This window comes from Centruroides vittatus, unplaced genomic scaffold (genome assembly GCF_030686945.1).
Source record: "Centruroides vittatus isolate TY-2023 unplaced genomic scaffold, ASM3068694v2 contig_1309, whole genome shotgun sequence".
Taxonomy (NCBI): domain Eukaryota; kingdom Metazoa; phylum Arthropoda; class Arachnida; order Scorpiones; family Buthidae; genus Centruroides; species Centruroides vittatus.
This window is the reverse complement of record NW_027120832.1, coordinates 265,544-287,870: the sequence shown is the minus strand read 5'-3', so window position 1 is coordinate 287,870 and position 22,327 is coordinate 265,544. Positions and strand designations below refer to the sequence as shown.

Here is a 22,327-nt window from a genome sequence, read left to right as displayed (position 1 = left end):
GTGCTTCTCCATTAATTGTCAATTTCACCATATGTTTTTGTACGGAGAATCAGAAGTAAACATTAATCTAAACAACTGTAACAGTAACGTGCCCTGTTTATGCTTGTTATCAACATATTTTACATTAGATATAACTAGTGATATTTTAATTTTAAGCTCTTATACTCATTATTAACGTTTTAAACTTCCTTTTTTTTTTTTTTTTTTTTTTTTAACGGGAAGAAACGACTTAAATAGTCAGTTATATTGCGAATTTTTTTCTTTTTTTAAATTACATTTGTATATAACAAATTTAAATACGAATAAAAGGATAAACATTACACAAAAACAAACTGAAATTAATAATAAAAGATGAAACATAATATAATTACATTGTGTAAATATACAATGAGAAGCCAAGTATGAAATGTGTATAGGAAGATTACTTCTTCAACCCAAGGGCAATCTACAAATTGGTATCTTTTTCTCCACCTTGCCCTTTCGTGTTCCTAGCATTTGGACACCTGTCCGTCCTTAGTTGTTCTTGGCTTATGTAACGGTATTGGTGTGCGAATTTTAATATTTTACAGATTTGTTGCAATAATGTAGAATTATCTAAACTGCCAGAAACGTTCCTTTTTATGTGGTGATAAGATTAAAAAAAATGTACACATAATACACCTAAATAAACTTTTCAAAAATGTGTACAAGAAAACTGCTGCGAATTGGTAATTTTATGTCCTTCTTAATTTTAATCACTGTTTTGTATACAGAATGATTGTCACATTTGAAGCTTATTACGGAAAATTGGTTTCTTAAGCGGCATATTTTTGTTTATGTTTGAAAAATTGTTTATGTAATGCTTATTGCATAACGTTGGTTATCTATGCTTGTGGATTGTAAAGTTTGTTCTGTTTTTAATGTAGAGTAGGTTCTATGTTATAAATCTAATAGCAATAATTTATATATTTTAACAGTTAGTGTCATATCTAATGTGGGACATTATGTCAGATTAAACAAGATAATAACTGACAACAGATTTAATAATATCATTTACAGTTATAGTAATTTTCATTTTAGCTTTTTAACGTTTGTAAATATAATAAAATATAACTTATGATATAATGTGTAACAATAATATCTGATGTTATCCATTTGAGAACTAAGTGATCAAATATACTTTAGTAGATATATAAAAATAGTAATACAATATAATTACTCTAATACTTACTGTCGGTCGTAAGAATTTGTAAATTTTGAATTTTCGTTGAAGAATGAATTTGTTTCCCAGATTTGCAGAAATTTGTCATCATATAGTTTTTACACGTTCTAGCAATTATTGTAGCCTAAAATATATTTTTTATTTTTTAATTCACAGATAAGATTATTTTTATTAATATGTTTTATTTTTTACAATAAGCAATAGATTTAGATTTGAGTGGATTTATTTTTTAATTGATCAAATTATCTCAAATGTTTAATTTCTTTAATCAGTTATTTTGTAATTTAAATTCTTTAATTATTTTCTCATATTTAAAATTAAAGAAAAGAATTGTATCAATGTGATAAATATTTGAATATTCTTATTAAATATCAGTATTATAGTTGTTATTATCTTCTTGCACAAAGAACTTGTATGTTGTAAACTTTTGGCTAGAATTTTGGGTACAATTCTAGGTCCGAATGATGCAGTTGGGACTTTAACAGAGCTGTAGAGCATACTGATAGGAACAAAAAAAGTCTAATGAACCATGGGTGTACGAGCACGCCTTTGCGAGATATAGGCCCCCCCAAAATGAAACTATCATGCTTATAATATGCTTTAAATCAGCAGTTTCCAACCTTTTTGACTTGCATACCCCCTTGGCAGCCCATTTTCCTAAGTTTTTTTCCCATTTTGCATTTTTGCTAGTTTTATTTCATGTGTTGTGCCTTGGTCAATTATAAAGCAGTGTACAATTAGATGTAAAATAGGTTTTTGTTAAAGCAAAAATTGTTGCAGGTAGGACACAGGTAAATATAATAAAATTATAATTACATTTTATTTAAAACTAAGCATTTAGTGCCGCGACATTGCCAAAGGCCTCACTGTAGCGTCAGAATATTCTTATAGTACATCTGCCATTATTAATTTTTTTTTGCATATCCCTAAACCACCAAATGCATATCCCTGGGGTACATGTACCCCCAGTTGGGAATCACTGTTTTAAATGATAAATTCAAGATATTTATAACTGTATTATGAAATTTTATTTAGTTATTAAATTTTTTTATTAGCTACATGTATAACACATTGTTATAAATTCTCTTTTGATTAGTAAGTTAATATATTTGTGTGGATTGCTAATTATTAATATTAATTTAATAAGCTTTTGAAACAGAAACAAAACAGTTTTATAGAATAGAATTTTTATCATTGCTACACTTGAAATGGCATTCTTGTGGATGCAGAATGCTTTCATATTGATCTACTATAAAAATATCTATGTACAGACAACATTGTTATATATACTCTTGTTGTAACCATGATAAAATCAACTTAATAAGAAAAATTATAAGTATTTATGAAAAAATTTCTTTATCTAGCCTATCAGCATTAATTTCAGAAAGACATTTCTAATTGAATAATTTGGAGTTATCTATTCTGTTCTGCGGGTGATCCTAGAGAAGGTGGTGGACAAGTTAGGATATCTGATCATTCTTGTGCTCTGGTTGGGAATATTTGCTATTAGTTCATAAAAACTGGATGTCTATCAAGCCCAAATAGAACATTTCCAAATTGGCTTCACTATATATTAGATATAATAAGATGATAAATGAATCACTGGCATTTAATATGAATGAAAGTTAGAGATAATTTGGTTCTTTTAAGCACGAAGCTATTTTAAAGTCATTTATTGATGATCTAAGCTAATTAATTGGCAAGTGAATCATTATAATAAAGGATGGCTGTTTTTAGAACAGACTTTACAAATTTATTGATTTAAATGTTGAACATAATTAGTGACTTCATTTAAGTTTACTTTGAATTATTTATAAAAGAATTTTCAAGATATGTATTTAATAGCTACAAAATATAGCTATATTTTTAATAAAGTAATAATATAATTTTATTTAATTTTTGTGTAACCAATAAAGCTGCTTAAACATTGGCTAACTTATTTGAATTTATTTTTAATTTTTTTATGGATATTTATAAAAATACATCACAAAGTCTTCTGATTATTTTATATGCTGTAGGTTGCCATGTTTTGTTAATTAACTAATTCCCATTAGATATAGCAATCTGCATTGCAGTCACATATAATATGTTGGACTTTCCTTTGTTTTTCTCATGGGGATATAGTTTAATATATAAATTCTCTTATATATGTTGCATTACATTATGATAGAATCATTTTCAGTTTGTTCATCTTTTGATATTATAATTTTCAACATTTTATGTCTTATGCATTTATCTTCTCGTGACAGTTAAAAATGTTTGAAAGGTATGATACATTTTATTCATTCCCTATATTTTGAAACTTTTTTAATCTCTTTTTGTTTATGTAATTGTGATTTATAGAGAGTTAGATAATTTTAAAAAAATATTTTAAAGCAAAGAAACAAAAACATAAAGAAAACTTTGAGAATCTCTACTGAAGCAAAGTATATTATTATGTTTAAAATGTATTAAGTATTTTATTTTTTGTGTGAATTATTATAAAATTTTAGAACAATAATATAGTATATGAAATAAGTAAAAAAAGTACTGTAATTTAATGGTGAGATAAAATATAAAATAATTTTATATTTTGTCTCACTAGATTGATTTATCATGAGTGAGAAAATTGAGATCTCTTCTCTTCAGTGATCTCTTGTAGCTTTAAAATACTAACAAATTCTGTTAAAAAATTCCTCTGAATTGATTTTTTATGAATAATAAAATGTCTTGTAGAATATAAAGTAAACAGTATTTTCTGAGAAATTCATATTATAAACACAAGAAATCTTGCAATGATACCATAAGTTGTAGAAGTTACTTTCTTATCTATTAAAATAATATTATTTGTGGTTTTATGAAGAAAATAATTTGGAAATACTAACATGAGAAGCTTGCTATTTATTCTTTATATTTATTCTTGGTATGTATATTTATGAAAAATTAATGGAAGGAAATTTGGTTCTTTGAAGTAATCATTTAACTCTTTAGGATTAAGCAGGTTAAAAACTGTCCCACCTTTTGCTTAGCTTTTTATACGTGGTAGGATATATTTTAATCCATCTTGAAAATTTGAAGTTACTCATAGTCATACAGTTTAATATTTTATTTAAATAAAGAACTTATTGAAATGTTAATTTTTCTTCTCTTATTTTGAGTAATGTTTTATGTTAAATAATTGAAATGAATGTTTCTTTCCATTTCTTTATATTAAAAAAAGTTCTGTGCAACTAGGGATTTTTTTCCTTTAAAATTGTGTGCCTCAAAAAGTTAAATGTTTATTTTAAATGATTAATTGAATGTATAAGTTTAAGTGATTTTTGACATTAAAAATTGAAATATACACGTATATACATCATATAGTTTAATACAGTATTAGTTCGTATTAACAATAGAGAACAATTTCTCTGTTTAGGGGGAATTTTACAAATTATTTAAAGGAATAGAACAAAAAATAATAAATTTAAAATTAAAGTTATAAACTACAAGTTAGTTCTTATTTTGTTTAAACATCAATTATATTTACAAATGTGGTAATTCATCTACTTTCCCACGACAACGGATGGTTGTATTAACATTAATTTTGATTTGACAAATAGTATCGTTCTGAAACTTTTACAAAATAATTGTAAATTTTATATAAATCCATTTTATTAAGATTTTTCAGATTTGATTTAAATTCCAGTTCTGAATTAGTCTGACATATTTGGTTTATTTTATAATAGTTACGTAGTTTTAAAAGTTCTTTACAGCTTTGAATTAAGTGGAGTAGTGAAAATTCTTCAGATTTGCATAAAGGACAGTGATTTCTCGTTAGATCAATATATTTACCATCAATAAACACAGAATATTTATTTAAGCGGAGTTGAATTATTAGACGCTTTACGCTAAAATTTATTGGTTGAAGCATATAGAGTTGCGAGGATGGAATTTGCAATAATTTAATATACCATGAGTGATAACTGCTTTGGTATAATGAATCTTGATCTCTTTTTATTGCTTGTGAAATTGCAGAATCTATCAAGAGGGAGTAGCCAACTTTCCAATCATTAATATTATCGTTGAACAATAATATTGATATACCAAAACTATTTAACATTTGATTTAATTTATATTGCCATAGTTGTTTGCATTTTTGATCTTTACTATGAGTAATATTTTGATGATGAAGATATGTTATTGTATTATCATTTTTAAATTTAATTCTGTAGTAAAATTTAATTATACGTTTTAAAACAAAAGGAAAAAACCAAATTCTATTTACTTCATGTCTCAGAGCGTAACCTGGAATTGTTCTTTCCAGTTGAAATAGTTTGCGTAAATAATAAACGTGAAGAATTTCTAATTTGTATATATAATCTAAACTCCATATTGGGCTTGCATAATAAATTATTGGCACAATTGTTGAATTAAATAGTTTAATATGAATTTTCAAGTTAGTAGTTCTTAACCTAGAACATAGAAATAACAAATTATCAATGGCTTGTTTTGCTTTTATTTTTATTTTGTTAAAATGTGCCTTAAAGGATAAATTCCACTCAAACCTAACTCCCAAATAATCTATTTCGTTTACCGTTTGTAGAAGGATATTTTCATGGTATATTTTAGTGTTGTTTTCAGATATCTTACAGTTGTTGCGAAATATAATTATTTTCGTTTTAGAAGGATTTAATGTTAAATATAATGATTGTAGAAATTTATTAAGTTGATTTATTTTCCTTTGTAGTGAAATTTTTGTTGGCGCTAGGAGCACAAGGTCGTCCGCAAAAAGAATATAATGATAAGTTCTATTTCCTATTGTAATTCCATCGGTTGGTTCAGTAAATAAACGATCAATACCAATAAGATAAAAGTTAAATAGATATGGAGATAAAGGATCACCTTGGAGAACTCCACGAAATAAATGTAAATTTTGAAAGATATTGTTACCTTGTTTTATCCTGATAGTATAATCCAGATACAGTTTTGAAATTACTGAAGTAAATCGAGTACTTGCGCCACTGGATTTGAGATTATATATCAATAAGGGCACATATATTGAATCGAATGCTTTTTGGATGTCAATAAAAGCAGCATATATTTTCCTATGTTTTTTTAAAAGATATAGTTGAATTATCATTAATAAGGTAAAGATTGCAGATTCGGTTCCTTTATTAGTAGTAAATGCATATTGAAATTCCGCTTTCAGTCCCATTGTTCTAGTCCATAGCTTAAATTTATTTGCAAGAAGTGAGGTAAAACATTTTCTTATTACTGGTAGTAATGCTATTGGTCTATAGTTGCTAGGGGAAAACGGATCACCCTTTTTGTATATCATTGTTATAATGGCTGAATTCCAGGATTCAGGAAAATACACAGATTTGTACATACTATTAAACAGATTTAATATTATTATTCTAGAGCTAGTTGATAATATTTTTAGGAAATCAATAGGAATATTATCGCATCCTGGTGTTGTTTTACTTTTTGATTTTCTGATAACGTCCTCTAACTCAGTTATTGTAAAGTCAGAATCCAGGATATCATTATAGACTTCTGTGTTTGTGTTTAGCGGTGTTGCCATATTAATTTGTGGAAATCTATTATAGAATTGTTTCCAGGTATTAAAATCTATTTTAGCAGTGTTTCCATTTGAGTTTGATTTAGACCGAAATCTTCGTATTGTGTTCCAGAATATGCTACCATTGTTGTTATTTTTAATTAAGTTTTGTTCTATTTTCCGATAATAATTTAATTTTTTAGTTTTAAGAAGATTATTATACATTCGTTTAGTTTTTTTATAACTGTTAAGATTAAATACTGTTGAGTTTTTCCTGAATTTTTTCAATGCTGCTTGTTTTGTTAATTTCATTTTATAACAATCTGAATCAAACCATCCTTGCTTAGCTCTAGTATTTTTGTTTATACATTTGTATTCGTTTAATATAGTTATTATTAAATTATATATTTTTCCACTATTAGTACTTGTTACTTCTGGAATTGCTTTAAGTCGATTGTCAATCTCCCTCCGATATTTTGAAAATTTATATTTTATCTTTGGACTATTTATACCTTGCTTATTAGTTTCTTTTGTTGAAGATATTCCAAATTTAGTTATTGTGGGGAAATGATCTGATATATCCATTAGTGTTATCGTAAAGTTCGTACAATAATCCAGAAGTAGTTCAGAACATATTGTAAAATCAATTGTTGATTTCCCCAAATGAGTTAAACAAGTATATTCCGCAGGAGAATCGGTTTTAATATCGACCATTCAATATATAGAGTTTATTTTCTTTTATGAAGTTTAACAGCTTGTTCCCCAAATTATTAACCTGTTTATCTTTTGATACTCGACTATTACTAATTAAATGATTTGGTCCCTTATATTTGGAATCCATTTCCTCACCAATGCGAGAATTGAAATCGCCCAATATAATAATATATGGAGTTATATAGAACCATGATTCTATAACTTTAAATATTTCATTTAAAGTATTTACATCCCCAGGAGGAATATAAGTTAATAATATCATCATTATTTGGTTATTCTTATTTAATTCTTTGTTTCCAATTATTGTGATGAGAAGTAATATATAGTTCCTTGATTTTTTAACTTGAATTATTTTACAGTATTCTCTTTCCAGCAATAAACATAAGCCGCCACTTGGTCTTCCGGGCCCAACTGGTTTACTTGCAATTGAGGATTCAATTAAAAATTTTTTCGAGAAATTTGTAGTATAAAATTTTTCCGTTGTTATCCAAGTTTCCGTTATACCAATAATAGCCGGATCATATCTAGTATACAAAGAATTAATAACTGAAGTTTTATTTTTTAGACCTTGACAATTCCAATTTAATATATCAAAGGAGGAATTTTTATTAGATTTATTCGTACTTTGGGTTTGCCTTTGATTTGTATTATATCAACTTCCCAAAACTATCGTTTTATGGTAAGGTAAAAAAGTATCAACATATACCAAACTTTTCAAGTTAATATTATAAGTAATTTTCTCAGATCCTGATAGTAAGATATCATTATGTAGTTTAGCCTGTGCATTTTGTTTCCGTATTTCATGTAACACTGGAAGTAAATTTTTTCGTCTTATTCTTGTATTTTTATTAAGATCTGGGGATATTTGAGCATCTCTCCAATCTTCTAACTGGTTTTGCATTTTTTTCTGAAGAAAAGCAGAAAACATTCGATTACGGAGTTGACTATTTTTAAAAATTATTTTAGTAGTAGTTTTTGGTGGTTTTGTTAACTGAATCACATCTATAATGTCCTCTTGAGTTAAATCACAAATTTCCAATAAGGAAGTAATGAAATTATGGATTTCTTCTTTAGAAACAGATTTCGAATTAGGATAATTTTATATTATAATATTACTACGATTAATATCATTAACTAAAGAATCTAATCTAAATTATGCAAAATGAAAAGGATCTTACCCAGTGTTTATTTGTTGTCGTAAGTTCTCTATTTGTTCCTCCAATTCTACTTGTTTTTCCTTAACTTCGTTTAAATTCTCATGCATTAAGTTTAATTCTTCCTTAAAATCTTTTATTTGCTTAAATAACTTATCATTAGATGTTTTTATTAAATTAGATATCTTATTCCATAGAATGGCAGATGAAGTGTCCAATAGCTCGTCCGGGTTATTTGGTAAAGAATCAAGTACATTTGGCTCACCTGAATCATCTTGAGTATTGCGTTGGTCTGATATTTCATTAATTTTCTTAGCTTCCATATTAGTGCCTTGTAAGTTTTTATCCAGTTGTAATTTATAATCAGTAATTAATCGGGAACTTGTTGCAATATCGTCATTACGTTTACCTGCTGATTTGGTTCTGGTGAGCGGTGGTCTTCCACGTTTAACTGGAGAACGTTGCATTGCTATGAATACTAAACTTTTTGTTAATATTATAGTCCTATAATTATTAGTTTCTTTTAAAGTCAAAGTTGATTAAATCAATTATTTAATTTAAAAAATCATCACCGATGAAGTGAGAAAAAATTTCACCAGCAGCGTCAAGAGACAGATACGCCCCCCTAAAAATTGAAATATTTGTACAATAGACTATAATTAAAGAAAAACAGTTTTTATAAATCAGGTTGAGAGATTTTAAAAGTTATTTTTAATTAATGTCTGAAATTTCTGTATGGATTGGTACCATTCTATACATCATAACAAGAAAATGTAGCTATTTAAGGTAACCAAAATTTAGTTAATGGAGAAATCTTCATTTGGTCCATCTTCAGTTCACAGTAACATTCAAAATGAATAAAGGATATACATGGTGTTCTTGAAGGTTTCCAATATTCAAAATTATTGAATACAATCATTTTTAATGATTATACTGAATACTTTATTGAATTTTTATATGAGTGGAGATGCTATATATAATTATATATACTTTTCTCTTGTGAAGTTCTAGTATGACTATAAATGATAAATAATAACTATTTAATTGCATGATTACTTAGAAATAATAAATATGAAGTAGTCTGTGTTGCCTTATTTTAATTTCTACTTTAATTAGAAATGATATTGTGATCACCAGATTGCTGCCTCTGCAAAAAGAGACTTTTGAAATATTACTTCCTATATTATAGATAATGTGAAAAGCATTATAAATTCATATTAATAATTCATTATAAATAACATTATAAATTCATATTTATGCTTTTTTAAACATTATGTATGCAAATTATTTTAATACACAAAATAAAAACTTAAATAAAAATTTATAAAAACTCATGTTGATATTTATTTCACAAAATGTTGATATGTAGATATAATTTTCACTCAAATATTTATTAGGAGTGATAGAGTTGCATTTGTCAAAACTTTGAAGCAGTTCATTTGTCCTCAAATATTTGATTCTAGATAATTTAACATTCTAAATAATAAAACATTTAAAAGTGCATTTAATTTGATTTATTTTTTGTATATTAAATTAATAAAATTAAGTATTTGATAAAGTTACTTGTAAGAGCTAAATATTAAATTATTAAAATTGAATTTTCGTTTTAGTTGATTTAAAAATCAATGATGTGCAGTTGTGATAGCAGTATTCAAGGTCGCACCTGGAGATTTTAATGGGATGTTTTTGTTTAGAATTTATGTATTTTGCAAAATCAATAATAATAATAGTAATAGTTTCTATTTATTTATTAAAAGTATAGTCAAGTTTTGATACTATTTATATTAAATTCTTATTTATGGAATATGTGATTGAAAGATAAAGGATAAAATCAATGAATAAAGTAAAAAATAATAAATATTTTAAACTGCCATATTTTCATTTTGTACCTAATTTTAAATGTATGTAAATGACATTTATCCAACTTAACTGATGTAAATATTGTGCGCTGTTGCAGGTTTTTGGGCTATATACAATGATTTTTATTTATTTTCGGGTTGTATAGGAGACTGGCAGCACGTTAGGAGATGGGAGGGGTATTTAAGGTAATGCGGATTGGCAACACAATCTTTTTCTGGTGTGTGAGAGGTCACCCAGGTGAAGAAAAGGCCCTCCGTTTTTTTCCTCTGTATGTTAAGATGTTCTGAGTAACTGTGTGGTGTGGTGGAAGCAATATCTATACTGACTTGTATTATCAGACTTATCAAACTAGAAGTGAAGGAATCTGTTTGCATTGGCTGAAATACTAACCAGGTGATTGGAACATTTTGTTGGTTTAAATCAATTGTTGGTAGTGGACATTGCCCAACAATTAATAGTTTTCTGTGTGAGACTCACGTGTCTGGGTTGACTGAAAGGACGTACTATAGCAAACTCATTGTATGGATATAGTTCATAGTGTCTGTATGTGTGACCTGGAAAATAACTTTGTAAATTTTTGTATATATCAATATTCTACCTGTACATAAACTTATTGTTAAGTTGGTTTTCTTTGTCTTCCTTCTCATGTGGTAATCATTCACCTTCACAGTAGTCTTAATACTGATTATTGTGATTTCCACAATTGATACAATTTAAAATATACCAAATAGCTAATTTGTTCCTGAAGATTGCATTAATCAATATTTTTTTTCTCGTTGAAAATAGAAACAGATTTTATTGTGATCAGAAATTATATAAGCATTTTAATGACTAAAATTAAAACAACATTCTTCCCATCTTTATATGTGCGGTCTTCCAAAATAAATGATATCAGTTTAAATTATTGTAATTATGTTAATTATTATTCAAGAAGGTTGAATGTACATAAAAACATTGGAAAACTATCCAAGTTTCACATGTACCAATAAGAATTTCTCAATATGTGCACCTTGTGTTATACAGCACATATCCAACTGATACTGAAATATTTCCTATATCCACTATGGTGTATCCATTGTCACTCCTACAGAAGCCACAATTCAGCAGCAAAATACAATTGCACAGTACACTTGTGGAGCAGCTTCTGCTGCTCTTTGTTGTGTAATGATGAGTTATTCCAACTTTGTGAACTGCAGAACACAAAATGCCTTCTCTGTTGTGGAGTTGCCAGTTTTGTTTATGGTGCTTCCAAGAGTTAGTAGATGACACCATGTTTGAATGCAGATGGGGGATGAAACTCGGACAGTTACTCTATCAATTAGAGTACATTGCATACTTCTTGGATAATAATTAATGTAATTTAAAATATAGTATTCATTTTGGAAAACCCTGTATGTCATAGTTGTCAACTCTCAATCTTTCAGACATTTTTTCCACATGAACAGTGCTGTACATTCGCAATTGAAACAGCGCACATATAATATGTGAATTTGAAAATGTAATCTCATTTATATTGAGTCCCACATGTTTAAGAGTGCTTTCTCTGATGGCATGGAGAAAAGGAAAATGAATAATTTGTTTTTTTAGTATAAACATAGCATAATGCAGCCAAATTAAGCCAAAATACCAATAAAAGTTTTGGTGAAGGTTCTGTGAGTGAGCAGGCTACCAGACATTGGTTCAAAAATTTCATTCTAGGAATTCAAATTTCAAAAATCAGAATTGAAGAACATCACCTGACTGCTTAGGAAATCGTGGAAAGATTGAACATACTGGACATTACTGGAATAAAAAGTACCTTTAATGACTTTTTGGCTTTTCAATCTCATGATTTCTATCAAATTGACATTAATGCATTTCTATTGCATTGGGAAATGTATATTAATGTCAATGGATACAATCTTGATTGAATATGTAAGTTTTAAATTAAATTAATAAATGTTCAAAGTCAAAAGTAAAAATCATCCATTTCATTTGGATGATTACACACATAATACACAATACATTTGGGGAAAGCATAGGTAGATATAGAAAGGAAACAGTAGATCTTATAATTGATTTGCAAGGTTTCTTTAAACTGTCAGTTGTTAGGATCGAAAACTTCACAAATAAGAACTTGGATTAACTCATTTAAAATTTCTGAAGCATATGGTGGAGTATAGGCAGCTGAAATCCTGCAATAGAGTGTGTCAAATCAGTGGCCATCTCTGGTGAAATATTTTTTCTTGGACTTATCATAGGGCCCAAAGATAGAAGAAAATGCCAGATATTCTGGTATCAGATATCTGAAATATATCTTATTAAGTACAGGCAAAGATACATTTTCTTCTGACTGGTCAAACTATTTTATCAGTATCAACCACTCAATGAGAAGAACCATTGATTTACTTTGATCATACAAAATTTGAAATACTATTGAAGCTGCTGGCAGAAAGATTTCTCAAATGGCAAGTCTTACAACATTGCTCTGCCTTATATTCTCTCAAACTACTATTTTCAGATTTTGAGGATGCAGTAACATAGAAATGGAGATTAGCAATAATACAAAACAATTGAATATACAGTATTCTAAGCAAAACCTGAGAAAAGAAAAAAACAATGCAACAAATTCAATTTTTGTGAGACACCCATCAATCCTGGATTGCTTTAGAATTTTGTTTTTTAAAAGTTCCATTAGCTACAATTTTCTTTGCTTGATATATTGGCATAGGAATGTCAGGACAGCTAGTAGTCACATAGCAAGAGGCTATTTTCTGTAACATATCATAAACTTCCTTGTGAGATAAAGACAAAAGCTTCTCTTCCTCGTTATGATACAGACTTTGTTATGAATACTGATTAGTCTTCCCTTGTCTTCAGGCAACAATTCGAAACTTTTCAGAGTGCGGGAGACATTGACATTGACGCTCAACCCGGTATATACTGATTGGGTAGTATTCCTCCAAACTTTGAAACTCTCTCTTGTAGTTCCAGTCTTTTATTTTTCTGACAGAAACAATTCTTTTATAGTATTCACAAGACTGTCGGGCGGGTACTCGTTAAGTTTTGCATCAGTTTTTATTTTCGAAAGGTGAGAGTATAATAGCAAAAGTAGAGAGTGGGCAGAAGATGTCTGGTGTTGCTGGGCAGTATGGCTTATACAGGTCTACAGTAGGCCACAGTTCAATCTTATCTAAGAAAGATACAGTATAGTAAAGAAGAGTCAAGCAGCTAAAGGAGTAAGAAAAATCACATCTGAGAAATAAATAACATTGAAGAGCTCATAATGGAACCTGAAACTGATCTGACAATGGAAGAACACTAAGAACTCTTGAATGAAGAACACCAAGAAACTTGGCAAGATATGTTTTCTTTTGAAAACAAGGATTAATGCATATATATTTGCTATTAAACATCTTTTGAAGATGTGGTAGGATGTCAGAACAATGGTCTTAGAATGGCATACAAACCAGGTTAAGGTTAATAGGCTTGGGGATCTCTACGATTACAATACTATTAATTACTTCTGAAAATCCTGAAGAAGAGAGAAAAGCAATCAATATTGGATAGATTCTTTAATCCCCACAAATGGAAAAAAACATAACTAATAAAAATGCAAGACTGTTTATATATATATTTGTACTATTACATATAAATAAACATAGTAAGAAAGTATATATCTTTTATTTTTTGGGGGTTTCCAGAACAAATTAATCAAATTCCCATAAAAACCTATGGTAAATTGATAATCGGTTAACGAACAATTCAGATAGTGGACAATGTCTTGGAACAGATTATGTTCGTTAACCAATCACCCACTGTATTTGCAATGTAATTGCTACAAATTAAATTACATTCTTTAAAATGGTTTTTTTTTAATGGTTACTTTTCCCAAGATAATTTCTTACAAATTAAAAGAACTTCTTACAGAAATACTGGAAAGGATAATTCACACTCGAGAACCTTAGGAATCCAGTAACAACAACAGTTTAATAGAAAACTAACATTTTTGACCGTACTCTGGTCTTTCTCAGGTTTTTAACCAGTAAGATTCGATCATGGAATGCGTAGAACAACATGTTAAGAAATTATTTTTAAAACCTGTGGAACAAGCTAAGCACATGTAGACAACTTTTAACCATATATGTTATGATGGTGATAGAAATATATCTATACCACAAACAATGAATAAGAAGATATAAATAATGGCATAGAAAAAGGTTGCAAACTACTAGTGTTGCCTGTTTTTTTATAACTACCTCCATGCATAGGAAAACTTAATGACATCATTTGTGTTAATACAGTTGCCAGCCAAGCCAGCTTTGTAAATTTCCAATGGCTCAAGGTTCCGAAGGTTTTCAATTTGATGTGACCGTCTGACCAATTTGATCAAAATGGTCAATGGTCACAACAGACAGGTGGTCACTGTAAACAGATAAATCTCCATTGTAAAATGTATTATTTTGCAGGGACCAGCTCAAAGTGCTCAACTTAAGCAGGTGGTCACATTAGCATGTTTCATGTATACTGTTACAGAACAGAGTTAATTTAATAATACTGTATATAGTAAAATTCCATACATATGTCAAAGTTTCAAGGAATGCATTAATTTAAACTATCACTATGATAATACACAGACATTTAAATATTTAATTGAAAAGTTTTTAGAAATAACTAATCTGAAGATGGAAAAGAACAAATCACTGAAAATTTCTGTGTATACATAGTCTACTTGGACTTTGTTTATTAATTGGACTTATTATACTGGTGAAGTTTCTGATTAGCAATGAAAGGAAATCTTAGTCAAAACAAAATCTTTATTTTTCATCAATGTATATACACAAATGTAAAAAGTAAGGACAAAGAGGTAAAAAGAAAAATCATTGAAAATATTTGAATTAAAAAGTAAGACTTGTGCTTTATAAAAAAAAGTACAATTTTTGTTTTGTTTTAATTTCTAAAATTGACTATTTAGAAAGATAAATTCTTCCATTTTTTTAAGCTCATTCAAACATAAATCCCAAAACTATTGTATTTTGCTAAAACTGACTAAAAAACAACCTTAAATAAAATTAAATAAAAAAATATATAAAAAACAACCTTTATGTTTATATAAAAAAACCTTTATATTTATATAAAAAACAACCTTTTTGTTAACTTTCATTATAGTAATAAATGTTAATTATGCACTCATTTTTGTCTCATATTTTGGTGGAATATATTCATAGAAGCTGCTCATTAATTACATTTATCAGAATCTAAATTTGTTATAAAAATTTACATGGATTATGCTTCCATCATCATATATTTTATTATATAATTAAATTCCACATCTTTAGTAAAAATTTATATTAATCTTCACATAAAATTTATCTAAGAATATCTGTAAAACTTTCTAGGTCATCCAATAACACTTAAACTTGTTTCAGTTGGCATTTAAAGTAAATAATCTGATATATCTTGCAATAGCAATTGTGCAATAAGTTAAACATAAAAATCAATTTCAAGTAAGCTAAAAATATATAATTCTCTTATACTTCTATATAAATTTAAATATTTTTAATGATTTTAAAATAAATATGAATGTTAGTCGATCCATTTTTTTCATCAGTATAATTCATTTCATTAAAAAAATTGTTTACATTCATCCTGTTATCAATTTTTTTCAGTAATATAATTAATATTATGACAGCAGAACGACATACAAGTTATTTATAATTGAATATATTTATTAATCTTAATGCAGTTGAAAAAAATTGATTTAAACAACAATTTAAATTTATTTAAATTAAATTTATAATAAAATTTTCTATTTATTGTATTATTGTAAGAGATAATTATTATGATTTAAACATAAAAAAGAGCTATTATAAACCTCCAAGAATGTATTTGGAACAGGAAATAAATATTTATGAACAAAACATTTGTAGTCAAAAAATATTGATGTAACTCAGAATGTCCTCAGAGATAAAAAGCTTTTATTTTGATTGCTTCAATTATTTTTATTTTTGAAACTTTGAAGTAAATTGTGACATTTAAATTATTAATTAATACTTGAATTTTGTTTGGATTATGTTTTGATATTATTTAAATTAATAAAAATTTAACAGAACTATATAAAAAAAGAAAAAAACAAATATTCATCTATTTAAATATTTCAAAAACACTTACAGTATACTCCCGATTATCCAGACTAATCAACAGTAATGGAGGCATGGATAATGCAGAAACATAGATAATCCACAAGTCTGTTTTAGTGAAAGCTAATTGATTTTTCTCTTATTTAGTTTTTGTTTCGTATTAAATTTAACATAATAATTTATATACAGTATTATGAATAAAATACATTTCTAGAATGATAATTAATTAATAAGTTTTAGATGTGATCAGAGTTGAATAAAACTTTTAATATAAACAGGAAATTCAGAAAAATTTATTGAACTAGCATCCCACAGTTTACAATAAATTTCTTTGTTTGTATAGTCTTAATTTTCTTTAATGAAATTAATAAATTTCTTGTATTATTAACCAAAAATGACAGGTTTCCAGCTAGATATCATTGTAAAATGTCATTATTTATGTGATACTAATGATTTATTGATAAGGAAATGATTTAAAATATTTTCTTCAAACAATTTTACAATTTATTTAATAAAAAAAAGTATATACATAAGCTATATTGTTCAAGGATCAACAGCCGTTAATGTACTTGTTAGGCTATTTATAATTTATGCCTTGACTTTCTGGAAGTAGTTCTGATGCTCAGTATACCATTCTAAATAGCAAGAGTTAACAATGCAGGTTTTCTTTTATTGTAATGATAATATTTGTATTTCCGACATAAATTTTTATTTAGATGTAAGCGAGCATGAATAATTTGCACCTGGATAATTGAGAGTATACTGTATTCAAAATTACAATTCAATTAAGTTATCCTTATTTATTGTTTACAGATATATATTTTAACATTAAAGAAATTAATTTGGTTACCAGACATTTTATTTGAAAATAAAATTACGTTTATGATTCTGAACAAATGACATTTAATTAAAACTTGAGTGCTTTATTCAAATTTACTTTTTATGCTTTGATATTGTAAATTGTAATTGCTTTTAATTATATAATGTAGTATAATTGTATTTAATAATAGCAATCAAATATAATTTTATTGAGTTTATAAAGTTAAATACAGGAAAAATTATTTACAGGAAAAAATCATGATGCAGTAATTAAAATTTTATGTATATACACGAGCAAATTATAATAAATAATTTAACAAATTTCATGTTTTCTGATCTTTACTTAGTCACCAACACCCATTCTGCATGTGGAACTGTGATGTTATTCAGAACTGTATTTTGCAGTTCCCAAGAGTTGTGACCTATCCATTGAAATGTAAATTTAACTTATCATACAACATTTAGCTGAAACATAAAATATTGTGTTTTGAAAATGTTTAAGGATTGTAACTTATAATTCTTTATATTTGATACAGTAAACAGATAAAATCATCTGAAATTACTGTGTTTGATATAATTTGATATATATCTGAAATTCAATCACTTAAAAAATTATTTGATAGATATAAACTTTTTTTAAAATAAAAAAACATTACAATAACAGGGTAACATAGGAAAATATTAGGTATTATTAAAAAAGTTTTTGAGAGATAATATGAAATAGATTGTATTTTTTAAATTAATCTTGTATTTAAATTTTATTTATAAATTTCATTTTCTATTAATGGTATTAATAGTAGTTAAACTTTAACATTCTTATCTGATTCAGAATTAGTATTGAAACATTAAAACAAACTCCCTTTATATTGAGAAAGTTTTTAATTGAAATTAAATCTGTTTGGTTCTGTACAACATACTAAATCTATTATAATTGAGTGTGTATGTAGTTGTTAAGTGATGCCTGAAAATTTTGATATCAATTAATTAACCTATTCACTATTGTCTTAAACATTTTTTTCATATATTGTTAGACTAATTGAACATTTTACTGTTATAAATCATTTCTGCAAAATAATTTTATTTAGGTTTGTTGTTTAATACTTTTATCTGAATCTTTCCAAAGCTGGTTATACACTATTAAATAACACCACCAAAAACCTTCAAAATTTTTAAGGTTTTGGTGGAGTTATTCAATAGTTTTATTGTAGTTTTTAATATATTTAAATTATAAAGTAATTTAAATATAAAATTAGTATTAAAAATTTAAAAAAATAGTTTTTAATGATATTTAAATTATATGTTTTCTGCTCTATGTGCATTATATTCTATTGTTATTGGTCTATTGTCAGTTATGTATGTGTATTTTCATTAATGTTTTATCCTCAATTTTAATCTGTGCCATGTTTGTCAATGTGTTGTTAATTTTGTTTTAAGAATGAAGACAATTATATGCTTAGTGACTTAATTATATGGTCATTCCATGTAATAACTGATATTATGTATTTTTGTATAGATTGAAAATTAACTCTTGTTTTTCTGAAGAAACTGATACAAAAAATAAAGTTTGAATTAAAGAGAATGAACAAGCATAATTTAGTTATATTGAAATTTTCAAAATAATGGAAAGATATTTATAGTATCAAATTAATGGAAGAGATTAAAGGAAGTGCTAGATGTAAACAGGATGTTATAAAGTCAGATTAAGAAAAATAAAAGTAAAACTAAAAAACTTAAATGATTTTGAGTACATAGTGATGATGATTATTTTATTTTTAATATCAAAACAATAGAGGATTGTGTAATGTATATAAATAGTGTGTGTGATGTAATAATTATACGAGTATCTAGTAAGTTAGAATATAGAAATTATTATATATTTGACATAAATATTAAATAATCAAAGATTTATTTCTTAATTAAATTTACAAGTTTCATAATAATTTAATATTTTTAAAAGTAGGTTTATTAGTATTGAATTATGGTGAGAAAAATAATTATTTAATCATATTATATAATTATGATTTAATTTGAAATAAGGAAAACCTAATTTATTTGAATGTTTTGAAGTATTTATTTAATTCTATAAAACAGAAATGATTTAAATAGATTATGTTCAGTTGTTTGTGTTTAATTTTACTGGAAATTAAACTTTAAAAGATAATTAAAATTTATCATTTAATTGTGTTTTAAATTTGAAAACAAGAAAATTGTAGTTTTTGAATTGTATAACTGATTGTAACAAATGAAAGTTTTGGTTCTTCTCTAGAAAGGTGACTGTTAACAGTGGTTTGTGAAACTGCAGGAGGTTGTAAGCTATATTAGAAGATGTCATAATTTAATGTAAAGTAAAAGAAGTTTCTTACTAAGAATAATCAGGAAACTGTCTACATGTAAAAATAGGTAGTTATTTTCAACAGTTTTTCATTCACAAGATTGAAATGAAAGATTTTTTATCCATAAATTTCCTTGTTCAATAACATTGTAAACTTATTTTCAATGCTAATGATCTTATTAACCTCAAAATGAAATTGGTGTTATTGAAGTTTTTGTAAGATTTATAACTTACATAAACACGATACTTTATCCAAATTTGCATTTTTTTTTTTTTGCTTTAATATATTACTAGATTTCAAAAGGATTTTTAGAATAGATCATATATCAAATAACATGTCATATTATTTCCATAGAGATAAAGTATAATGATACTTATTTTATAAACAGAGAGATTGTAAAGTTTGAAAAGCTTAGTGCAATAATAATAATGAATGGCTTTTAGTTTTTTTATGGATAATATTTTATTATGATCATTTCTCTGTTAGATCCAGAATACTTTGTATCTAATAAAGTATATATACATATATGAAGAATGGTACAGGTTTGTACATGGTCTTATTGGAGGATAATATGTTGTTTATTATATATTCTTGCTCTGTTTGATTCACTTTTCTCTCATTTTGTATAGAAAGTTATGCTTGATGATTATCAATTTTTGTATGTGAGAACATTGCAAAAAGATATTTTACAATACAAATGAATATTATTTCATGAAAATAATAAAAATTAAAATATGTGATAAATACTTTAACGTTGAAATATATTATATTTATATAGATTATTATGTTTTCAAAATAGTAATAGTTTTATTTTAATGAAAATTGATAATCTATATTGAAAAGGGATAATGAATGAGAAGGAGCCAATAATTGTGTCGGAATGTAATGCATAATGTTTCAGAAATAATTTACATTATGAAATTATATGAAATTTTACAATAAAATTCATAAATATTATTTGAAACAAATTGATTGTGGATTGTGCTGGCCACATGGTTGGATTCATTCTTTCTGTTCACTCAGAAGGTTTCAAGTCCAAAAAAAGTGGTATTCAAAATACATTAAACAAGAATTCTTCTAATCTTCAAATAAAATTCAAAAATTAAAAATATATTATTAAAGTTGGGATTGCACTGATTGAGTTTGCCCTTTGTGTCCCCTTGAACATTCGAAATTAGTGTTGCCAGCTTTCTCCCAGTTCTTTTCTGTTTTTGTCAGTGTTGCCGCTCCTGTCAGACACAGGATATTTCATTTCTCACCCATTAACATTCTGATTAAATTCAAAAGATCTTACATAAGGGTCATATAAAGAATGATTAAATTTCCACAGTTTGGGACTTGTATATGAGAGATGTTCATATCAGCAACCAATCTGAAACATGCAGTAACCACAGTTCAAATTTTACCATACAAAGAATGCAAAATGACCCATATTTGAATTAAGAATTGAGGTTAACTTTGAATCAGGAAAGTAAACCATCTATAGAGGTGGTTTTTGTCTGTAAACTGTGTTTCAAAAGTCAATAAGATGGTCAGGATAGATTCTGATAAAAGAGATTTTCATTATTCAATAAGGGAAGAATAGTACAAAAATAGACTGAATAAGTATTACTGAGTAAGTTAATTGGCTTAGTAATCTTCATAACCATTATTTATTGGATTGAAGCAATCCTTTGTAGGATTTGGATGATGCCAAATTCCTCAAATGCTATTGTCTTTCAAAAACATGTTGTAGATATGTATAGTTGCCTAGTTCTTGCTTTGGTTTGAGATTTGACAATTCTTTAATCACAATCAGATGATCTTCTGAATTATTGGGCTGTTAAAAGGCTAATTTAATAATTAGATATCAAATAATAGAGTTATTTATATGACTGTTTCTTTATTTTTTGTATGAAGGCTGTGAATTGGCCATAATCCTTGAACTAGGCTCAAATGAATCAGGGTTTGATTCCACTCTGCTCAGCAAATGCTTATCATGATACTAGGTAATTGTGACAATTGTATTGTGTTGAGCTCTACTATCAATCCATGAGAACTGTATTGAAAATATATGCAATGTATATAATAAAATATTGTTTGATTCAAAAGGTTAAATTAAATTTATATGAAATTTATTGATATCAATGAGTGATTTTTACATTTGATTTCAATATTTCTGGTTTTTTTTTTTTTTCTTCCAATAAATATATATTCTATTATCTTTTATAATAAATCATTGAGAAGATACATATTGTTTTCATTTGTTTTCTATATTTTGTTAATTATAATTTATGAAATTCTTGTTAAATAATTGTTTATAACATTGATTTTTATACAAAATAAAGAGAAATGTAGATTTACTTTTCAAACTCAATGTTTTTGCCCATTTTACATCAAATTAATTAAAAACTAATGAAATGATTACTTCTGTATAATATAGAATTATGTCTACTTTAAAATAATGTTATTAGTTAAAATTACCTTTAAAATTCTAATATTGTTTGCTTTTTTTTTTTTGTTAATTAATTGGTATCATTTAATAATTTTTTAAATATTATTTCTGAAATATTGTTATACAGTAATTCTTTATTGTTTGTTTATATTTTTAATGATTTCAATATATAATT

The 22,327-nt window shown here is 26.4% G+C and overlaps 1 protein-coding gene across 3 annotated transcripts in view; it reads left to right on the top strand.

Annotated features, from left to right (window-relative positions):
- Positions 1–22,327, top strand: part of LOC136989935 (uncharacterized) — a 95,643-nt gene that overhangs the window by 7,560 nt on the left and 65,756 nt on the right. The window lies entirely within an intron of this gene.